This window comes from Elephas maximus, chromosome 5 (assembly GCF_024166365.1).
Source record: "Elephas maximus indicus isolate mEleMax1 chromosome 5, mEleMax1 primary haplotype, whole genome shotgun sequence".
NCBI classification, from domain to species: Eukaryota; Metazoa; Chordata; class Mammalia; order Proboscidea; family Elephantidae; genus Elephas; species Elephas maximus.
Window position 1 is genome coordinate 1,020,348 of NC_064823.1, and position 21,458 is coordinate 1,041,805.

Sequence of the window (21,458 nt, forward strand, 5' to 3'; positions counted from 1 at the left end):
GCCCAAGAGGGATGAATGGAGTGCAACGGAGCCGATTGGAGCCGAATCGCATCGAAATGCGTGGAATCGAATCCAGTGGAATAGATTAGAGTAGGGTTGGTTAAAATAGAGTAGAATAGAATTGAACACAGTAAAAGAGAATAAAAAGAATACAAGAGAATCGAGTCCAAAAGGTTAGAGCAGAGCAGAATAGTGTAGAGTAGAACAGAGTCGAATAGAGTCGAATCGAGCCAAATGGAGAAGAAACAAGGCAAATCGCGTTGAATCCCCTCGAACCAATTCCAGTCAATTAGGGTAGGGTAGAGTAAAATAGCATTGAGTGGAGTAGAATGCTGTGCAACGCAATCGAATGGAGTCGAAAAGAGTCGAAAAGAGCCGAATAGTGCTGAAGAGGGCCGAAGAGGGCCGAATCGAGCAGAATTGAGCCAAATCCAGCAAATCGAGCCTAATGGAGCCGAATGGAGCCGAATCCAGCTGAATCGACACTCTTCGAGCCAAATGGAGCCGAATGGACATGAATCGAACCAATTCGACCTGAATCGTGTCCAAATTCATGGAATCGAATTGAACAGATTAGAGTAGGGGAGGTTCGGGTATGGCAGGATGGAATAGAGTAGAGTAGCATAGAATAAAACAGAAGAGAAGAGAACAATACAGAACGAATACAGAAAACAGTAGGCTAGAGTAGCGTAGAGGGAAACAGAGTAGAGTAGAATAGATTCGAACAGAGCTAAATGGAGCCAAACTGAGCCGAATCGTGTCCAAATGGGTTGAAGCCAATCCAATCCAATGGATTAGAGTAGAGTAGAGTTGGGTAGCATAGGGTAGGGTAGAATAGAGTAGAATAGGAAGAATAAAGAAAATAGAGAAGAGTAGACTAGAGTACGATAGAGTAGGCTAGTGTATAATAGGGTAGACTCGAATACGGCTGAGTAGAGCCGAATGGAGTCGAAATGAGAGGAATCACGTCTAATGGATTCGAGTAAATTAGAGTGGTGTAGGATAGAGTAGAGCAGAATAGTGTAGAATGGTGTGGAATAAATAGAATGGAGTAGAATGGAGTCAAATAGAGACGAAAAGAGTAGAGAAGAGTCAAATAGAGCAGAATAGGGCCGAAAAGGCCGAATTGAGCAGAATCGAAGCAATTCAAGCCAAAACGAGCCGAATAGAGCCAAATCGAATCGAATCGAGCTGATTCAAGCCGAATCACGTCGAATCCCGTTCAGTGCATCCAATCCAATCCAAACGTCTAGATTAGAGAAGGGGAGGGGAGGGTGGACTAGAATAGAGTAGAGTAGACTAGAAGAGATTAGGACAGAATAGAAGGAATAGAATAGAGTAGAAAAGAGTAGGGTCGAATAGACTCGAATAGAGTCGAATAGAGACGAATAGAGAAAACAGAGCTGAATGGAGCCGAGTAGAGACGTAGAGGAGCCATATAGAGCCGATTCGAACCTCATCGAGCTGAATCAAGCAGAATCACGCCGACTGTCACTGAGTAGCGTCGAATCACATCGAATCACGTCGAATCGCATCAAATCACATCGTTTTGTGTCGGACCGGGTCGAATCGCTTCGTATCGCATCGGATTGCATCGAATGTCGTCGAATCACGACGAATCACGCCCCATCACGTCCAATAACTTCGAACTGCGTCCAATCTCCGAGAATTCTGCTGAATCACGTCGAATCGTATGGAATCTCGTCTAATCTCTTTGAATCCCGTCAAATGCCTTCGGACCTTGTCGAATCCCGTCGAATCCTGTCCAATCGCGTCGAAGTGAATCGAATTGAATCAAATCGATTCAAGTAGGGTGGGTTTGGGTGGGGTGCAGTAGGGTTGGGTAGGGTAGGATAGAACAGAGTCCAACAGAATAGGAGAGAACAGAAGAGAACAGAAAGAATCCAGCAGAATAGAATAGAGTAGAAAAGAGTCAGATAGTGCAGAGCATAGCCGAATTGAGGCGAATGGAGACAAAACAAGATGAATCGCGTTGAAGCGCTTCGAATCGGGTCAAATCGAATCCATTCGAATAGATTAGGGTAGGGAAGGGTAGACGAGAATAGAGGAGAATAGTGCAGAATGGTGTGGAATGGATTAGAACGGAGCCGACTAGAGACGACTAGAGTAGAAAAGAGTCGAATAGAGCATAGTTGGGCCGAATAGGGCCAAAGAAGGCCTAATCGAGCAGAATCCAGCAGAATCGATGCCATTGGAGCTGAATGGAGCCAAATGGAGCCCAATCGAACCGATTCGAAGCGAATTGATCTGATTCAAGCCTAATCGGGTCGAATGGCGTGAAAATGCGATGACTCGAACAGAATCAAAGATTAGAGAAGGGGAGGGGAGCGGCTGGGAGGGTAGAACAGAACAGAATAGAACAGTACATAATAGAAGGAACAGAATATAGCACAGTACGGTAGAGCAGAGCAGAGTAAAGTAGAGAAGAGTAGAGTCGAATAGAGTGAACTAGTGCAGAATAGAGCTGAATAGAGCCAATTCTAGCCGAATCGAGCCCAAAGGAAACAAAACGTGATGAATCGCGTCGAATAGCGTCCGATCGAATCCATTAGAATAGATTACAGTAGGGTAGAGTAGAACAGAATAGAGCAGAATCGAGTCGAATGGAGTTGCATAGAGAAAACTAGAGTAGAAAAGAGTCGAATCGAGCCGAATAAGGCTGAACCAAGTCGAATTGAGTTGAAACAAGCTGAATCGAAGCGATTCAAGCCAAATCGAGCTGAATCGAGCTGATGGTGCCGAATGAGCCGATTCAAGCATCATCGCGTCCAATCACATTGAAATGCTTTGACTCGAATCCAATTGAATAGATTCGAAAAGGTTAGGGTAGGGTGGTTTTGGATAGGGTAGACTAGGGTAGACGAAAGCAGACTAGAGTAGAGTAGACAAGCGAAGTCTAGAGTAGTAGCCTAGACAAGACAGCTGGACTAGTCAGACTAGTGGTATAGATCAGTAGGCTAGACAACTAGCCTTGGAGAGTACCCTTGCCTTGACAAGTACCCTAAATTCTGAATCTGAACTACTCCCCTTGCCTTAACTAGTATCCTGAACTAGTAGCCTTGTCTGAACTAGTACCCTTAACTAGTAGCCTTGCCTTAAGTAATAGTCTTAATGTCTACCCTTGCCTTACTAGTACCCTGAACTAGTAGCCCTGCCTTAACTAGTACCCTGGCCTTCACCAGTAGCCTTAACTAGTACCCTGGCCTTCACTAGTAGCCTTGCCTCAACTAGTACCCTTAACTAACACCCTAGCATGAGCTAGTACTCTTAACTAGTACCTGGCCTTCTCAGTCCCCATAAGTCCTACCCTGGCCTTAACCAGCTGCCTTAACTGGTACCCTGGTCTTAACTAGTAGTATTGACTTCTACCCTTGAATCCACTGGTCGCCTAAACTAGTCGTCTTGCCTTCAGTAGTAGCCTTCACTTGTACCTTGCCTTAACTAGTATCGTTATCTAGTACCTGTGCCTTAACTAGTACTCTTAGCTAGTACAGCGGCCATAACGAGTAGCCTGAACTAGTAGCCTTGTCTGAATTAGTCCTCTGAACTAGTAGCCTTGCTTTAAGTAATCGTCTTAACGTCTGCCCTTGCCTTACTAGTACCCTTAACTAGTAGCCAAGCCTTAACTACTACCCCTAACTAGTAGCCTTGCCTTAACTAGTACCCTTGCCTTAACCAGTTGCCTTAAGTAGTACCCCGGCCTTAACTAGAAGTATCAACTTGTAAACTTGCATCCAATAGTAGCCTTAACTAGTACTCTTGCCTTAAGTAGTGGCCTGAACTAGTACTCGTGCCTTAGCTAGTACTCTGAACTAGTACAGTGCCTCTAACTAGTATCCTGAACTAGTAGCCTTCTCTAAACTAGTACCCTTAACTAGTAGCCTTGCCTTCACTAGTACCCTGGCCTTCTCCAGTAGCCTTAACTAAGACCCTGGCCTTCACTGGTAGCCTTAACTAGTACCCTTAACTAGTACCCTCGCATTAACTAGTAGTCTGAACTAGTACCCTGGCCGTATCAGTACCCAGAACTACTACCCTTGCCGTAACCAGTTTCCTTAACTAGTACCCCGGCCTTAACTAGTAGTATTCACTTGTATATTTGCATCAACTAGTAGCCTTAACTAGTACTCTTCCCTTAAGCAGCGGCCTGTATTTGTACCTTGCCTTAACTAGCAGCCTTAACTAGCACCCGTGCCTTTACTCATACTCTTAACTAGTACAGTGCCCCTAACTAGTATCCTGAACTGGTAGCCTTGTCCTAAGTAGTACCCTTAACTAGGAGCCTTGCCTTAAGGAATAGTCTTAATGGCTACCCTGGCCTCAACAAGTACCCTTAACTAGTACCCTTGCATTAATTAGTAGTCTTAACTGGTAGCCTGGCCTTGTCAGTACCCATAACTACTACCCTTGCCTTAACCAGTTGCCTTACCTAGCAACCTGGACTTAGCCAGTAGTATTAACATGTACCCTTGCATCGACTAGTAGACTTAAGTAGGACTCTTGCCTGAAGTAGTGGCCTTAACACGTTCCTTGCCTTACTAGTAGCCTTAACTAGTACTCTGAACTAGTACAGTGGCCCTAACTAGTATTCTGAACTAGAAGCCTTGTGGTAACTAGTACCCTTAACTAGTCACCTTGCCTTAGGGAACAGTCTTAACGTCTACCCTTGCCTTACTAGTCCTCTTAACAAGTAGCCAAGCCTTAACTAGTACCCTGAAGTAGTAGCCTTGCATGGACGAGTAGCCCAGCCTTAACTAGTACCCTGGCCGTCACTAGTACCCTTGCCTCAACTAGTACCCTGGCATTAACTAGTAGTCTTAACTAGTACCCTGGCCGTATCGCTACCCAGAACTACTACCCTTGCCTTGACCAGTTGCCTTAACTAGTACCCTGGCCTTAATGAGTAGTATGAACTTGTACCCTTGCATCAACTAGTAGCCTAAACTAATACGCTTGCCTGAAGTCGTAGCCTTCACTTGTACCTTGCCTTCCTAGTAGCCTTAACTAGTACCCGTCCATGAACTAGTACTCTTAACTAGTACAGTGGCCCTAACTAGTAGCCTGAACTAGTCCCCTTGCCTTAGGTAGTCCCTTTTCCAAACTAGTACCCTTCTTGAGTACCCCTATGGAGTAGGGTATGGTACAGTAGGGTGTCATGAGGTAGGGTAGCATACGGTAGAACAGAGAAAACAGAATCCAATAGAATAGAAGAGGATGAGTCAGGATAGGTTAGTTTCGTGTAGGGTGTGGTAGAGTAGCATAGGATGGAATAGAGAAAAGAGAAAACGAGAATCCAATACAACAGAATCGAAAAGAAGAGACTAGATGAGGAAAGACTAGGGCGGGATAGGGTTCTGTCGAATAGAAGAGCGTAGAATGGTGTGGAATGGAGTCAAATGCAGTCAAACCGAGATGAATAGACTAGGAAAGAGTTGAATAGAGCCGAATAGCACCGAATAGGGACATCTAGGGCTGAGTCGAGCCCAATCGAGCCCAACCGAGCCCAATCAAGTCCAATCGACCAGATTCGAGCTGAATGGAGCCCAATGGAGCTGGAATGAGCCAAATAGAGACACAGAAAATGAGCCAAGCTAGATCGAGCCAAATCGCACCTAATCGCATCCTATGGCATCGAATCTCGTCGAAGTCCATCCAATCCCACCAAAACCCATCGAATCTCATGAAATCTCACCGAATCCCGTCCAATTGTGTCAAATCGGGTCGAATTGAATGCAATCGAATTCAATAGAACAGCTTAGAGTAGTGTAGGTTAGGCTGGGATTCAATAGGGTAGGGCAGAGAGGAATAGACTAGAGAAGCATAGAGTAGAAGAGAAGAGAATACAAAGAGTAGAATGGAGTAGAGTGGAGTAGAGTAGACTAGTCAGAGTCGAGTAGTGCAGAATAGAGATGAATAGATCCAATTCGAGCTGAATCGAGTCGAATGGAGAGGAAATGAGACAAATCTCCATGAATCGAATAGATTAGAGTAGAGTAGGGTGGGGGAGAAGAGAATAGAATAGTGTAGAATGGAGTCGAACAGAGTAGAATGGTGTGGAATGGAGTCGAATGGAGCCAAATAGAGACGAATAGAGTAGAAAAGAGTTGAATAGAGCTGAACAGGGCCGGATAAGTTTGGATCGAGCCTAATGATGCTGAATCGAGCAGAATCGAGCCAAATTGACCCGATTCAAGCCAAATCGAGCTAAATCAAGCCAATTCGAGCCTAAATCCCATGGAATCGCCTTGAAAGGCATTGAATCGAATCAAATCGATTAGAGTAGAGGAGGGTAGAGTAGGAGAGGTTAGACTAGAAGGGAACAGAACCCAAGAGAAAGAATCGAATAGAATGAAGTAGAGACGAGTACAGTAGAATAGAGTCCAATAGAGTTGAATAGAGCCAAACAGAGCTGAATGCAGCCGAATCCACCAAATTCGAGGTGAATCGAGAAGAATCATGTCGAATCGCGTTGAAACGTGTCGAATCCAATCCAATCGTTTAGTGTAGGGCAGGTAAGATGAGGGTAGGGTAGGGTAGAAAAGAATAGATTAGAATAGAACAGAAAGAATAGAGACGAGTAGACTAGAGTCAAATAGAGTCAAATCCTGCCGAAAAGAGCCGAATAGAGAGGAAAAGGGCCAAGTCAAACCGAATCGAGTTGAATTCGCACAAAAAGGAGCTGATTCGAGCCGATAGGACCTGAATCAGGCCGAATCCCGTTCAAGTCTGTTGAATAGAATAGAACAGATTACAGTAGGCTAAGTTAGAGTAGGGTAGGATAGAACCAAATGCAGTAGAACAGAACAGGATCGAAGAGAACTGAAAGAATAGAATAGGGTCGAGTAGTGCAGAGTCTAGAAGAATAGAGTTGAATATTGCCGACTAGAGCAAAATAGAGCCCAAAAGACCCAACGTGATAGAAATCAAGATGAATGGCGCCGAATCCCGCGGAATCATGCTGGATCACGTCGAAGCCCGTTGAATTGCATTGAATCCCATCCATTCGAGTCCAATCCAATCGAATCGATTAGAATAGACTAGAGAAGGGTAGAGTACAAGACAATAGACTAGAGAAGAATACAGTCGGATGGAGTAGAATGGTGTAGAATGGAGTTGAAAAGAGATAATAGAGTTGAGTAGACTCGTAGAGCCATATAGAGTTGAACAGAGCCTGTTCAAGCTGAATAGAGCTGACCAGGGCGAAACGGAGCCGATTAGAACTGAATCGAACCGATTGGAGCCCAAGAGGGATGAATGGAGTGCAACGGAGCCGATTGGAGCCGAATCGCATCGAAATGCGTGGAATCGAATCCAGTGGAATAGATTAGAGTAGGGTTGGTTAAAATAGAGTAGAATAGAATTGAACACAGTAAAAGAGAATAAAAAGAATACAAGAGAATCGAGTCCAAAAGGTTAGAGCAGAGCAGAATAGTGTAGAGTAGAACAGAGTCGAATAGAGTCGAATCGAGCCAAATGGAGAAGAAACAAGGCAAATCGCGTTGAATCCCCTCGAACCAATTCCAGTCAATTAGGGTAGGGTAGAGTAAAATAGCGTTGAGTGGAGTAGAATGCTGTGCAACGCAATCGAATGGAGTCGAAAAGAGTCGAAAAGAGCCGAATAGTGCTGAAGAGGGCCGAAGAGGGCCGAATCGAGCAGAATTGAGCCAAATCCAGCAAATCGAGCCTAATGGAGCCGAATGGAGCCGAATCCAGCTGAATCGACACTCTTCGAGCCAAATGGAGCCGAATGGACATGAATCGAACCAATTCGACCTGAATCGTGTCCAAATTCATGGAATCGAATTGAACAGATTAGAGTAGGGGAGGTTCGGGTATGGCAGGGTGGAATAGAGTAGAGTAGCATAGAATAAAACAGAAGAGAAGAGAAGAGAACAATACAGAACGAATACAGAAAACAGTAGGCTAGAGTAGCGTAGAGGGAAACAGAGTAGAGTAGAATAGATTCGAACAGAGCTAAATGGAGCCAAACTGAGCCGAATCGTGTCCAAATGGGTTGAAGCCAATCCAATCCAATGGATTAGAGTAGAGTAGAGTTGGGTAGCATAGGGTAGGGTAGAATAGAGTAGAATAGGAAGAATAAAGAAAATAGAGAAGAGTAGACTAGAGTACGATAGAGTAGGCTAGTGTATAATAGGGTAGACTCGAATACGGCTGAGTAGAGCCGAATGGAGTCGAAATGAGAGGAATCACGTCTAATGGATTCGAGTAAATTAGAGTGGTGTAGGATAGAGTAGAGCAGAATAGTGTAGAATGGTGTGGAATAAATAGAATGGAGTAGAATGGAGTCAAATAGAGACGAAAAGAGTAGAGAAGAGTCAAATAGAGCAGAATAGGGCCGAAAAGGCCGAATTGAGCAGAATCGAAGCAATTCAAGCCAAAACGAGCCGAATAGAGCCAAATCGAATCGAATCGAGCTGATTCAAGCCGAATCACGTCGAATCCCGTTCAGTGCATCCAATCCAATCCAAACGTCTAGATTAGAGAAGGGGAGGGGAGGGTGGACTAGAATAGAGTAGAGTAGACTAGAAGAGATTAGGACAGAATAGAAGGAATAGAATAGAGTAGAAAAGAGTAGGGTCGAATAGACTCGAATAGAGTCGAATAGAGACGAATAGAGAAAACAGAGCTGAATGGAGCCGAGTAGAGACGTAGAGGAGCCATATAGAGCCGATTCGAACCTCATCGAGCTGAATCAAGCAGAATCACGCCGACTGTCACTGAGTAGCGTCGAATCACATCGAATCACGTCGAATCGCATCAAATCACATCGTTTTGTGTCGGACCGGGTCGAATCGCTTCGTATCGCATCGGATTGCATCGAATGTCGTCGAATCACGACGAATCACGCCCCATCACGTCCAATAACTTCGAACTGCGTCCAATCTCCTAGAATTCTGCTGAATCACGTCGAATCGTATGGAATCTCGTCTAATCTCTTTGAATCCCGTCAAATGCCTTCGGACCTTGTCGAATCCCGTCGAATCCTGTCCAATCGCGTCGAAGTGAATCGAATTGAATCAAATCGATTCAAGTAGGGTGGGTTTGGGTGGGGTGCAGTAGGGTTGGGTAGGGTAGGATAGAACAGAGTCCAACAGAATAGGAGAGAACAGAAGAGAACAGAAAGAATCCAGCAGAATAGAATAGAGTAGAAAAGAGTCAGATAGTGCAGAGCATAGCCGAATTGAGGCGAATGGAGACAAAACAAGATGAATCGCGTTGAAGCGCTTCGAATCGGGTCAAATCGAATCCATTCGAATAGATTAGGGTAGGGAAGGGTAGACGAGAATAGAGGAGAATAGTGCAGAATGGTGTGGAATGGATTAGAACGGAGCCGACTAGAGACGACTAGAGTAGAAAAGAGTCGAATAGAGCATAGTTGGGCCGAATAGGGCCAAAGAAGGCCTAATCGAGCAGAATCCAGCAGAATCGATGCCATTGGAGCTGAATGGAGCCAAATGGAGCCCAATCGAACCGATTCGAAGCGAATTGATCTGATTCAAGCCTAATCGGGTCGAATGGCGTGAAAATGCGATGACTCGAACAGAATCAAAGATTAGAGAAGGGGAGGGGAGCGGCTGGGAGGGTAGAACAGAACAGAATAGAACAGTACATAATAGAAGGAACAGAATATAGCACAGTACGGTAGAGCAGAGCAGAGTAAAGTAGAGAAGAGTAGAGTCGAATAGAGTGAACTAGTGCAGAATAGAGCTGAATAGAGCCAATTCTAGCCGAATCGAGCCCAAAGGAAACAAAACGTGATGAATCGCGTCGAATAGCGTCCAATCGAATCCATTAGAATAGATTACAGTAGGGTAGAGTAGAACAGAATAGAGCAGAATCAAGTCGAATGGAGTTGCATAGAGAAAACTAGAGTAGAAAAGAGTCGAATCGAGCCGAATAAGGCTGAACCAAGTCGAATTGAGTTGAAACAAGCTGAATCGAAGCGATTCAAGCCAAATCGAGCTGAATCGAGCTGATGGTGCCGAATGAGCCGATTCAAGCATCATCGCGTCCAATCACATTGAAATGCTTTGACTCGAATCCAATTGAATAGATTCGAAAAGGTTAGGGTAGGGTGGTTTTGGATAGGGTAGACTAGGGTAGACGAAAGCAGACTAGAGTAGAGTAGACAAGCGAAGTCTAGAGTAGTAGCCTAGACAAGACAGCTGGACTAGTCAGACTAGTGGTATAGATCAGTAGGCTAGACAACTAGCCTTGGAGAGTACCCTTGCCTTGACAAGTACCCTAAATTCTGAATCTGAACTACTCCCCTTGCCTTAACTAGTATCCTGAACTAGTAGCCTTGTCTGAACTAGTACCCTTAACTAGTAGCCTTGCCTTAAGTAATAGTCTTAATGTCTCCCCTTGCCTTACTAGTACCCTGAACTAGTAGCCCTGCCTTAACTAGTACCCTGGCCTTCACCAGTAGCCTTAACTAGTACCCTGGCCTTCACTAGTAGCCTTGCCTCAACTAGTACCCTTAACTAACACCCTAGCATGAGCTAGTACTCTTAACTAGTACCTGGCCTTCTCAGTCCCCATAAGTCCTACCCTGGCCTTAACCAGCTGCCTTAACTGGTACCCTGGTCTTAACTAGTAGTATTGACTTCTACCCTTGAATCCACTGGTCGCCTAAACTAGTCGTCTTGCCTTCAGTAGTAGCCTTCACTTGTACCTTGCCTTAACTAGTATCGTTATCTAGTACCTGTGCCTTAACTAGTACTCTTAGCTAGTACAGCGGCCATAACGAGTAGCCTGAACTAGTAGCCTTGTCTGAATTAGTCCTCTGAACTAGTAGCCTTGCTTTAAGTAATCGTCTTAACGTCTGCCCTTGCCTTACTAGTACCCTTAACTAGTAGCCAAGCCTTAACTACTACCCCTAACTAGTAGCCTTGCCTTAACTAGTACCCTTGCCTTAACCAGTTGCCTTAAGTAGTACCCCGGCCTTAACTAGAAGTATCAACTTGTAAACTTGCATCCAATAGTAGCCTTAACTAGTACTCTTGCCTTAAGTAGTGGCCTGAACTAGTACTCGTGCCTTAGCTAGTACTCTGAACTAGTACAGTGCCTCTAACTAGTATCCTGAACTAGTAGCCTTCTCTAAACTAGTACCCTTAACTAGTAGCCTTGCCTTCACTAGTACCCTGGCCTTCTCCAGTAGCCTTAACTAAGACCCTGGCCTTCACTGGTAGCCTTAACTAGTACCCTTAACTAGTACCCTCGCATTAACTAGTAGTCTGAACTAGTACCCTGGCCGTATCAGTACCCAGAACTACTACCCTTGCCGTAACCAGTTTCCTTAACTAGTACCCCGGCCTTAACTAGTAGTATTCACTTGTATATTTGCATCAACTAGTAGCCTTAACTAGTACTCTTCCCTTAAGCAGCGGCCTGTATTTGTACCTTGCCTTAACTAGCAGCCTTAACTAGCACCCGTGCCTTTACTCATACTCTTAACTAGTACAGTGCCCCTAACTAGTATCCTGAACTGGTAGCCTTGTCCTAAGTAGTACCCTTAACTAGGAGCCTTGCCTTAAGGAATAGTCTTAATGGCTACCCTGGCCTCAACAAGTACCCTTAACTAGTACCCTTGCATTAATTAGTAGTCTTAACTGGTAGCCTGGCCTTGTCAGTACCCATAACTACTACCCTTGCCTTAACCAGTTGCCTTACCTAGCAACCTGGACTTAGCCAGTAGTATTAACATGTACCCTTGCATCGACTAGTAGACTTAAGTAGGACTCTTGCCTGAAGTAGTGGCCTTAACACGTTCCTTGCCTTACTAGTAGCCTTAACTAGTACTCTGAACTAGTACAGTGGCCCTAACTAGTATTCTGAACTAGAAGCCTTGTGGTAACTAGTACCCTTAACTAGTCACCTTGCCTTAGGGAACAGTCTTAACGTCTACCCTTGCCTTACTAGTCCTCTTAACAAGTAGCCAAGCCTTAACTAGTACCCTGAAGTAGTAGCCTTGCATGGACGAGTAGCCCAGCCTTAACTAGTACCCTGGCCGTCACTAGTACCCTTGCCTCAACTAGTACCCTGGCATTAACTAGTAGTCTTAACTAGTACCCTGGCCGTATCGCTACCCAGAACTACTACCCTTGCCTTGACCAGTTGCCTTAACTAGTACCCTGGCCTTAATGAGTAGTATGAACTTGTACCCTTGCATCAACTAGTAGCCTAAACTAATACGCTTGCCTGAAGTCGTAGCCTTCACTTGTACCTTGCCTTCCTAGTAGCCTTAACTAGTACCCGTCCATGAACTAGTACTCTTAACTAGTACAGTGGCCCTAACTAGTAGCCTGAACTAGTCCCCTTGCCTTAGGTAGTCCCTTTTCCAAACTAGTACCCTTCTTGAGTACCCCTATGGAGTAGGGTATGGTACAGTAGGGTGTCATGAGGTAGGGTAGCATACGGTAGAACAGAGAAAACAGAATCCAATAGAATAGAAGAGGATGAGTCAGGATAGGTTAGTTTCGTGTAGGGTGTGGTAGAGTAGCATAGGATGGAATAGAGAAAAGAGAAAACGAGAATCCAATACAACAGAATCGAAAAGAAGAGACTAGATGAGGAAAGACTAGGGCGGGATAGGGTTCTGTCGAATAGAAGAGCGTAGAATGGTGTGGAATGGAGTCAAATGCAGTCAAACCGAGATGAATAGACTAGGAAAGAGTTGAATAGAGCCGAATAGCACCGAATAGGGACATCTAGGGCTGAGTCGAGCCCAATCGAGCCCAACCGAGCCCAATCAAGTCCAATCGACCAGATTCGAGCTGAATGGAGCCCAATGGAGCTGGAATGAGCCAAATAGAGACACAGAAAATGAGCCAAGCTAGATCGAGCCAAATCGCACCTAATCGCATCCTATGGCATCGAATCTCGTCGAAGTCCATCCAATCCCACCAAAACCCATCGAATCTCATGAAATCTCACCGAATCCCGTCCAATTGTGTCAAATCGGGTCGAATTGAATGCAATCGAATTCAATAGAACAGCTTAGAGTAGTGTAGGTTAGGCTGGGATTCAATAGGGTAGGGCAGAGAGGAATAGACTAGAGAAGCATAGAGTAGAAGAGAAGAGAATACAAAGAGTAGAATGGAGTAGAGTGGAGTAGAGTAGACTAGTCAGAGTCGAGTAGTGCAGAATAGAGATGAATAGATCCAATTCGAGCTGAATCGAGTCGAATGGAGAGGAAATGAGACAAATCTCCATGAATCGAATAGATTAGAGTAGAGTAGGGTGGGGGAGAAGAGAATAGAATAGTGTAGAATGGAGTCGAACAGAGTAGAATGGTGTGGAATGGAGTCGAATGGAGCCAAATAGAGACGAATAGAGTAGAAAAGAGTTGAATAGAGCTGAACAGGGCCGGATAAGTTTGGATCGAGCCTAATGATGCTGAATCGAGCAGAATCGAGCCAAATTGACCCGATTCAAGCCAAATCGAGCTAAATCAAGCCAATTCGAGCCTAAATCCCATGGAATCGCCTTGAAAGGCATTGAATCGAATCAAATCGATTAGAGTAGAGGAGGGTAGAGTAGGAGAGGTTAGACTAGAAGGGAACAGAACCCAAGAGAAAGAATCGAATAGAATGAAGTAGAGACGAGTACAGTAGAATAGAGTCCAATAGAGTTGAATAGAGCCAAACAGAGCTGAATGCAGCCGAATCCACCAAATTCGAGGTGAATCGAGAAGAATCATGTCGAATCGCGTTGAAACGTGTCGAATCCAATCCAATCGTTTAGTGTAGGGCAGGTAAGATGAGGGTAGGGTAGGGTAGAAAAGAATAGATTAGAATAGAACAGAAAGAATAGAGACGAGTAGACTAGAGTCAAATAGAGTCAAATCCTGCCGAAAAGAGCCGAATAGAGAGGAAAAGGGCCAAGTCAAACCGAATCGAGTTGAATTCGCACAAAAAGGAGCTGATTCGAGCCGATAGGACCTGAATCAGGCCGAATCCCGTTCAAGTCTGTTGAATAGAATAGAACAGATTACAGTAGGCTAAGTTAGAGTAGGGTAGGATAGAACCAAATGCAGTAGAACAGAACAGGATCGAAGAGAACTGAAAGAATAGAATAGGGTCGAGTAGTGCAGAGTCTAGAAGAATAGAGTTGAATATTGCCGACTAGAGCAAAATAGAGCCCAAAAGACCCAACGTGATAGAAATCAAGATGAATGGCGCCGAATCCCGCGGAATCATGCTGGATCGCGTCGAAGCCCGTTGAATTGCATTGAATCCCATCCATTCGAGTCCAATCCAATCGAATCGATTAGAATAGACTAGAGAAGGGTAGAGTACAAGACAATAGACTAGAGAAGAATACAGTCGGATGGAGTAGAATGGTGTAGAATGGAGTTGAAAAGAGATAATAGAGTTGAGTAGACTCGTAGAGCCATATAGAGTTGAACAGAGCCTGTTCAAGCTGAATAGAGCTGACCAGGGCGAAACGGAGCCGATTAGAACTGAATCGAACCGATTGGAGCCCAAGAGGGATGAATGGAGTGCAACGGAGCCGATTGGAGCCGAATCGCATCGAAATGCGTGGAATCGAATCCAGTGGAATAGATTAGAGTAGGGTTGGTTAAAATAGAGTAGAATAGAATTGAACACAGTAAAAGAGAATAAAAAGAATACAAGAGAATCGAGTCCAAAAGGTTAGAGCAGAGCAGAATAGTGTAGAGTAGAACAGAGTCGAATAGAGTCGAATCGAGCCAAATGGAGAAGAAACAAGGCAAATCGCGTTGAATCCCCTCGAACCAATTCCAGTCAATTAGGGTAGGGTAGAGTAAAATAGCATTGAGTGGAGTAGAATGCTGTGCAACGCAATCGAATGGAGTCGAAAAGAGTCGAAAAGAGCCGAATAGTGCTGAAGAGGGCCGAAGAGGGCCGAATCGAGCAGAATTGAGCCAAATCCAGCAAATCGAGCCTAATGGAGCCGAATGGAGCCGAATCCAGCTGAATCGACACTCTTCGAGCCAAATGGAGCCGAATGGACATGAATCGAACCAATTCGACCTGAATCGTGTCCAAATTCATGGAATCGAATTGAACAGATTAGAGTAGGGGAGGTTCGGGTATGGCAGGATGGAATAGAGTAGAGTAGCATAGAATAAAACAGAAGAGAAGAGAACAATACAGAACGAATACAGAAAACAGTAGGCTAGAGTAGCGTAGAGGGAAACAGAGTAGAGTAGAATAGATTCGAACAGAGCTAAATGGAGCCAAACTGAGCCGAATCGTGTCCAAATGGGTTGAAGCCAATCCAATCCAATGGATTAGAGTAGAGTAGAGTTGGGTAGCATAGGGTAGGGTAGAATAGAGTAGAATAGGAAGAATAAAGAAAATAGAGAAGAGTAGACTAGAGTACGATAGAGTAGGCTAGTGTATAATAGGGTAGACTCGAATACGGCTGAGTAGAGCCGAATGGAGTCGAAATGAGAGGAATCACGTCTAATGGATTCGAGTAAATTAGAGTGGTGTAGGATAGAGTAGAGCAGAATAGTGTAGAATGGTGTGGAATAAATAGAATGGAGTAGAATGGAGTCAAATAGAGACGAAAAGAGTAGAGAAGAGTCAAATAGAGCAGAATAGGGCCGAAAAGGCCGAATTGAGCAGAATCGAAGCAATTCAAGCCAAAACGAGCCGAATAGAGCCAAATCGAATCGAATCGAGCTGATTCAAGCCGAATCACGTCGAATCCCGTTCAGTGCATCCAATCCAATCCAAACGTCTAGATTAGAGAAGGGGAGGGGAGGGTGGACTAGAATAGAGTAGAGTAGACTAGAAGAGATTAGGACAGAATAGAAGGAATAGAATAGAGTAGAAAAGAGTAGGGTCGAATAGACTCGAATAGAGTCGAATAGAGACGAATAGAGAAAACAGAGCTGAATGGAGCCGAGTAGAGACGTAGAGGAGCCATATAGAGCCGATTCGAACCTCATCGAGCTGAATCAAGCAGAATCACGCCGACTGTCACTGAGTAGCGTCGAATCACATCGAATCACGTCGAATCGCATCAAATCACATCGTTTTGTGTCGGACCGGGTCGAATCGCTTCGTATCGCATCGGATTGCATCGAATGTCGTCGAATCACGACGAATCACGCCCCATCACGTCCAATAACTTCGAACTGCGTCCAATCTCCGAGAATTCTGCTGAATCACGTCGAATCGTATGGAATCTCGTCTAATCTCTTTGAATCCCGTCAAATGCCTTCGGACCTTGTCGAATCCCGTCGAATCCTGTCCAATCGCGTCGAAGTGAATCGAATTGAATCAAATCGATTCAAGTAGGGTGGGTTTGGGTGGGGTGCAGTAGGGTTGGGTAGGGTAGGATAGAACAGAGTCCAACAGAATAGGAGAGAACAGAAGAGAACAGAAAGAATCCAGCAGAATAGAATAGAGTAGAAAAGAGTCAGATAGTGCAGAGCATAGCCGAATTGAGGCGAATGGAGACAAAACAAGATGAATCGCGTTGAAGCGCTTCGAATCGGGTCAAATCGAATCCATTCGAATAGATTAGGGTAGGGAAGGGTAGACGAGAATAGAGGAGAATAGTGCAGAATGGTGTGGAATGGATTAGAACGGAGCCGACTAGAGACGACTAGAGTAGAAAAGAGTCGAATAGAGCATAGTTGGGCCGAATAGGGCCAAAGAAGGCCTAATCGAGCAGAATCCAGCAGAATCGATGCCATTGGAGCTGAATGGAGCCAAATGGAGCCCAATCGAACCGATTCGAAGCGAATTGATCTGATTCAAGCCTAATCGGGTCGAATGGCGTGAAAATGCGATGACTCGAACAGAATCAAAGATTAGAGAAGGGGAGGGGAGCGGCTGGGAGGGTAGAACAGAACAGAATAGAACAGTACATAATAGAAGGAACAGAATATAGCACAGTACGGTAGAGCAGAGCAGAGTAAAGTAGAGAAGAGTAGAGTCGAATAGAGTGAACTAGTGCAGAATAGAGCTGAATAGAGCCAATTCTAGCCGAATCGAGCCCAAAGGAAACAAAACGTGATGAATCGCGTCGAATAGCGTCCGATCGAATCCATTAGAATAGATTACAGTAGGGTAGAGTAGAACAGAATAGAGCAGAATCGAGTCGAATGGAGTTGCATAGAGAAAACTAGAGTAGAAAAGAGTCGAATCGAGCCGAATAAGGCTGAACCAAGTCGAATTGAGTTGAAACAAGCTGAATCGAAGCGATTCAAGCCAAATCGAGCTGAATCGAGCTGATGGTGCCGAATGAGCCGATTCAAGCATCATCGCGTCCAATCACATTGAAATGCTTTGACTCGAATCCAATTGAATAGATTCGAAAAGGTTAGGGTAGGGTGGTTTTGGATAGGGTAGACTAGGGTAGACGAAAGCAGACTAGAGTAGAGTAGACAAGCGAAGTCTAGAGTAGTAGCCTAGACAAGACAGCTGGACTAGTCAGACTAGTGGTATAGATCAGTAGGCTAGACAACTAGCCTTGGAGAGTACCCTTGCCTTGACAAGTACCCTAAATTCTGAATCTGAACTACTCCCCTTGCCTTAACTAGTATCCTGAACTAGTAGCCTTGTCTGAACTAGTACCCTTAACTAGTAGCCTTGCCTTAAGTAATAGTCTTAATGTCTACCCTTGCCTTACTAGTACCCTGAACTAGTAGCCCTGCCTTAACTAGTACCCTGGCCTTCACCAGTAGCCTTAACTAGTACCCTGGCCTTCACTAGTAGCCTTGCCTCAACTAGTACCCTTAACTAACACCCTAGCATGAGCTAGTACTCTTAACTAGTACCTGGCCTTCTCAGTCCCCATAAGTCCTACCCTGGCCTTAACCAGCTGCCTTAACTGGTACCCTGGTCTTAACTAGTAGTATTGACTTCTACCCTTGAATCCACTGGTCGCCTAAACTAGTCGTCTTGCCTTCAGTAGTAGCCTTCACTTGTACCTTGCCTTAACTAGTATCGTTATCTAGTACCTGTGCCTTAACTAGTACTCTTAGCTAGTACAGCGGCCATAACGAGTAGCCTGAACTAGTAGCCTTGTCTGAATTAGTCCTCTGAACTAGTAGCCTTGCTTTAAGTAATCGTCTTAACGTCTGCCCTTGCCTTACTAGTACCCTTAACTAGTAGCCAAGCCTTAACTACTACCCCTAACTAGTAGCCTTGCCTTAACTAGTACCCTTGCCTTAACCAGTTGCCTTAAGTAGTACCCCGGCCTTAACTAGAAGTATCAACTTGTAAACTTGCATCCAATAGTAGCCTTAACTAGTACTCTTGCCTTAAGTAGTGGCCTGAACTAGTACTCGTGCCTTAGCTAGTACTCTGAACTAGTACAGTGCCTCTAACTAGTATCCTGAACTAGTAGCCTTCTCTAAACTAGTACCCTTAACTAGTAGCCTTGCCTTCACTAGTACCCTGGCCTTCTCCAGTAGCCTTAACTAAGACCCTGGCCTTCACTGGTAGCCTTAACTAGTACCCTTAACTAGTACCCTCGCATTAACTAGTAGTCTGAACTAGTACCCTGGCCGTATCAGTACCCAGAACTACTACCCTTGCCGTAACCAGTTTCCTTAACTAGTACCCCGGCCTTAACTAGTAGTATTCACTTGTATATTTGCATCAACTAGTAGCCTTAACTAGTACTCTTCCCTTAAGCAGCGGCCTGTATTTGTACCTTGCCTTAACTAGCAGCCTTAACTAGCACCCGTGCCTTTACTCATACTCTTAACTAGTACAGTGCCCCTAACTAGTATCCTGAACTGGTAGCCTTGTCCTAAGTAGTACCCTTAACTAGGAGCCTTGCCTTAAGGAATAGTCTTAATGGCTACCCTGGCCTCAACAAGTACCCTTAACTAGTACCCTTGCATTAATTAGTAGTCTTAACTGGTAGCCTGGCCTTGTCAGTACCCATAACTACTACCCTTGCCTTAACCAGTTGCCTTACCTAGCAACCTGGACTTAGCCAGTAGTATTAACATGTACCCTTGCATCGACTAGTAGACTTAAGTAGGACTCTTGCCTGAAGTAGTGGCCTTAACACGTTCCTTGCCTTACTAGTAGCCTTAACTAGTACTCTGAACTAGTACAGTGGCCCTAACTAGTATTCTGAACTAGAAGCCTTGTGGTAACTAGTACCCTTAACTAGTCACCTTGCCTTAGGGAACAGTCTTAACGTCTACCCTTGCCTTACTAGTCCTCTTAACAAGTAGCCAAGCCTTAACTAGTACCCTGAAGTAGTAGCCTTGCATGGACGAGTAGCCCAGCCTTAACTAGTACCCTGGCCGTCACTAGTACCCTTGCCTCAACTAGTACCCTGGCATTAACTAGTAGTCTTAACTAGTACCCTGGCCGTATCGCTACCCAGAACTACTACCCTTGCCTTGACCAGTTGCCTTAACTAGTACCCTGGCCTTAATGAGTAGTATGAACTTGTACCCTTGCATCAACTAGTAGCCTAAACTAATACGCTTGCCTGAAGTCGTAGCCTTCACTTGTACCTTGCCTTCCTAGTAGCCTTAACTAGTACCCGTCCATGAACTAGTACTCTTAACTAGTACAGTGGCCCTAACTAGTAGCCTGAACTAGTCCCCTTGCCTTAGGTAGTCCCTTTTCCAAACTAGTACCCTTCTTGAGTACCCCTATGGAGTAGGGTATGGTACAGTAGGGTGTCATGAGGTAGGGTAGCATACGGTAGAACAGAGAAAACAGAATCCAATAGAATAGAAGAGGATGAGTCAGGATAGGTTAGTTTCGTGTAGGGTGTGGTAGAGTAGCATAGGATGGAATAGAGAAAAGAGAAAACGAGAATCCAATACAACAGAATCGAAAAGAAGAGACTAGATGAGGAAAGACTAGGGCGGGATAGGGTTCTGTCGAATAGAAGAGCGTAGAATGGTGTGGAATGGAGTCAAATGCAGTCAAACCGAGATGAATAGACTAGGAAAGAGTTGAATAGAGCCGAATAGCACCGAATAGGGACATCTAGGGCTGAGTCGAGCCCAATCGAGCCCAACCGAGCCCAATCAAGTCCAATCGACCAGATTCGAGCTGAATGGAGCCCAATGGAGCTGGAATGAGCCAAATAGAGACACAGAAAATGAGCCAAGCTAGATCGAGCCAAATCGCACCTAATCGCATCCTATGGCATCGAATCTCGTCGAAGTCCATCCAATCCCACCAAAACCCATCGAATCTCATGAAATCTCACCGAATCCCGTCCAATTGTGTCAAATCGGGTCGAATTGAATGCAATCGAATTCAATAGAACAGCTTAGAGTAGTGTAGGTTAGGCTGGGATTCAATAGGGTAGGGCAGAGAGGAATAGACTAGAGAAGCATAGAGTAGAAGAGAAGAGAATACAAAGAGTAGAATGGAGTAGAGTGGAGTAGAGTAGAATAGTCAGAGTCGAGTAGTGCAGAATAGAGATGAATAGATCCAATTCGAGCTGAATCGAGTCGAATGGAGAGGAAATGAGACAAATCTCCATGAATCGAATAGATTAGAGTAGAGTAGGGTGGGGGAGAAGAGAATAGAATAGTGTAGAATGGAGTCGAACAGAGTAGAATGGTGTGGAATGGAGTCGAATGGAGCCAAATAGAGACGAATAGAGTAGAAAAGAGTTGAATAGAGCTGAACAGGGCCGGATAAGTTTGGATCGAGCCTAATGATGCTGAATCGAGCAGAATCGAGCCAAATTGACCCGATTCAAGCCAAATCGAGCTAAATCAAGCCAATTCGAGCCTAAATCCCATGGAATCGCCTTGAAAGGCATTGAATCGAATCGAATCGATTAGAGTAGAGGAGGGTAGAGTAGGAGGGGTTAGACTAGAAGGGAACAGAACCCAAGAGAAAGAATCGAATAGAATGAAGTAGAGACGAGTACAGTAGAATAGAGTCCAATAGAGTTGAATAGAGCCAAACAGAGCTGAATGCAGCCGAATCCACCAAATTCGAGGTGAATCGAGAAGAATCATGTCGATATCGCGTTGAAACGTGTCGAATCCAATCCAATCGTTTAGTGTAGGGCAGGTAAGATGAGGGTAGGGTAGGGTAGAAAAGAATAGATTAGAATAGAACAGAAAGAATAGAGACGAGTAGACTAGAGTCAAATAGAGTCAAATCCTGCCGAAAAGAGCCGAATAGAGAGGAAAAGGGCCAAGTCAAACCGAATCGAGTTGAATTCGCACAAAAAGGAGCTGATTCGAGCCGATAGGACCTGAATCAGGCCGAATCCCGTTCAAGTCTGTTGAATAGAATAGAACAGATTACAGTAGGCTAAGTTAGAGTAGGGTAGGATAGAACCAAATGCAGTAGAACAGAACAGGATCGAAGAGAACTGAAAGAATAGAATAGGGTCGAGTAGTGCAGAGTCTAGAAGAATAGAGTTGAATATTGCCGACTAGAGCAAAATAGAGCCCAAAAGACCCA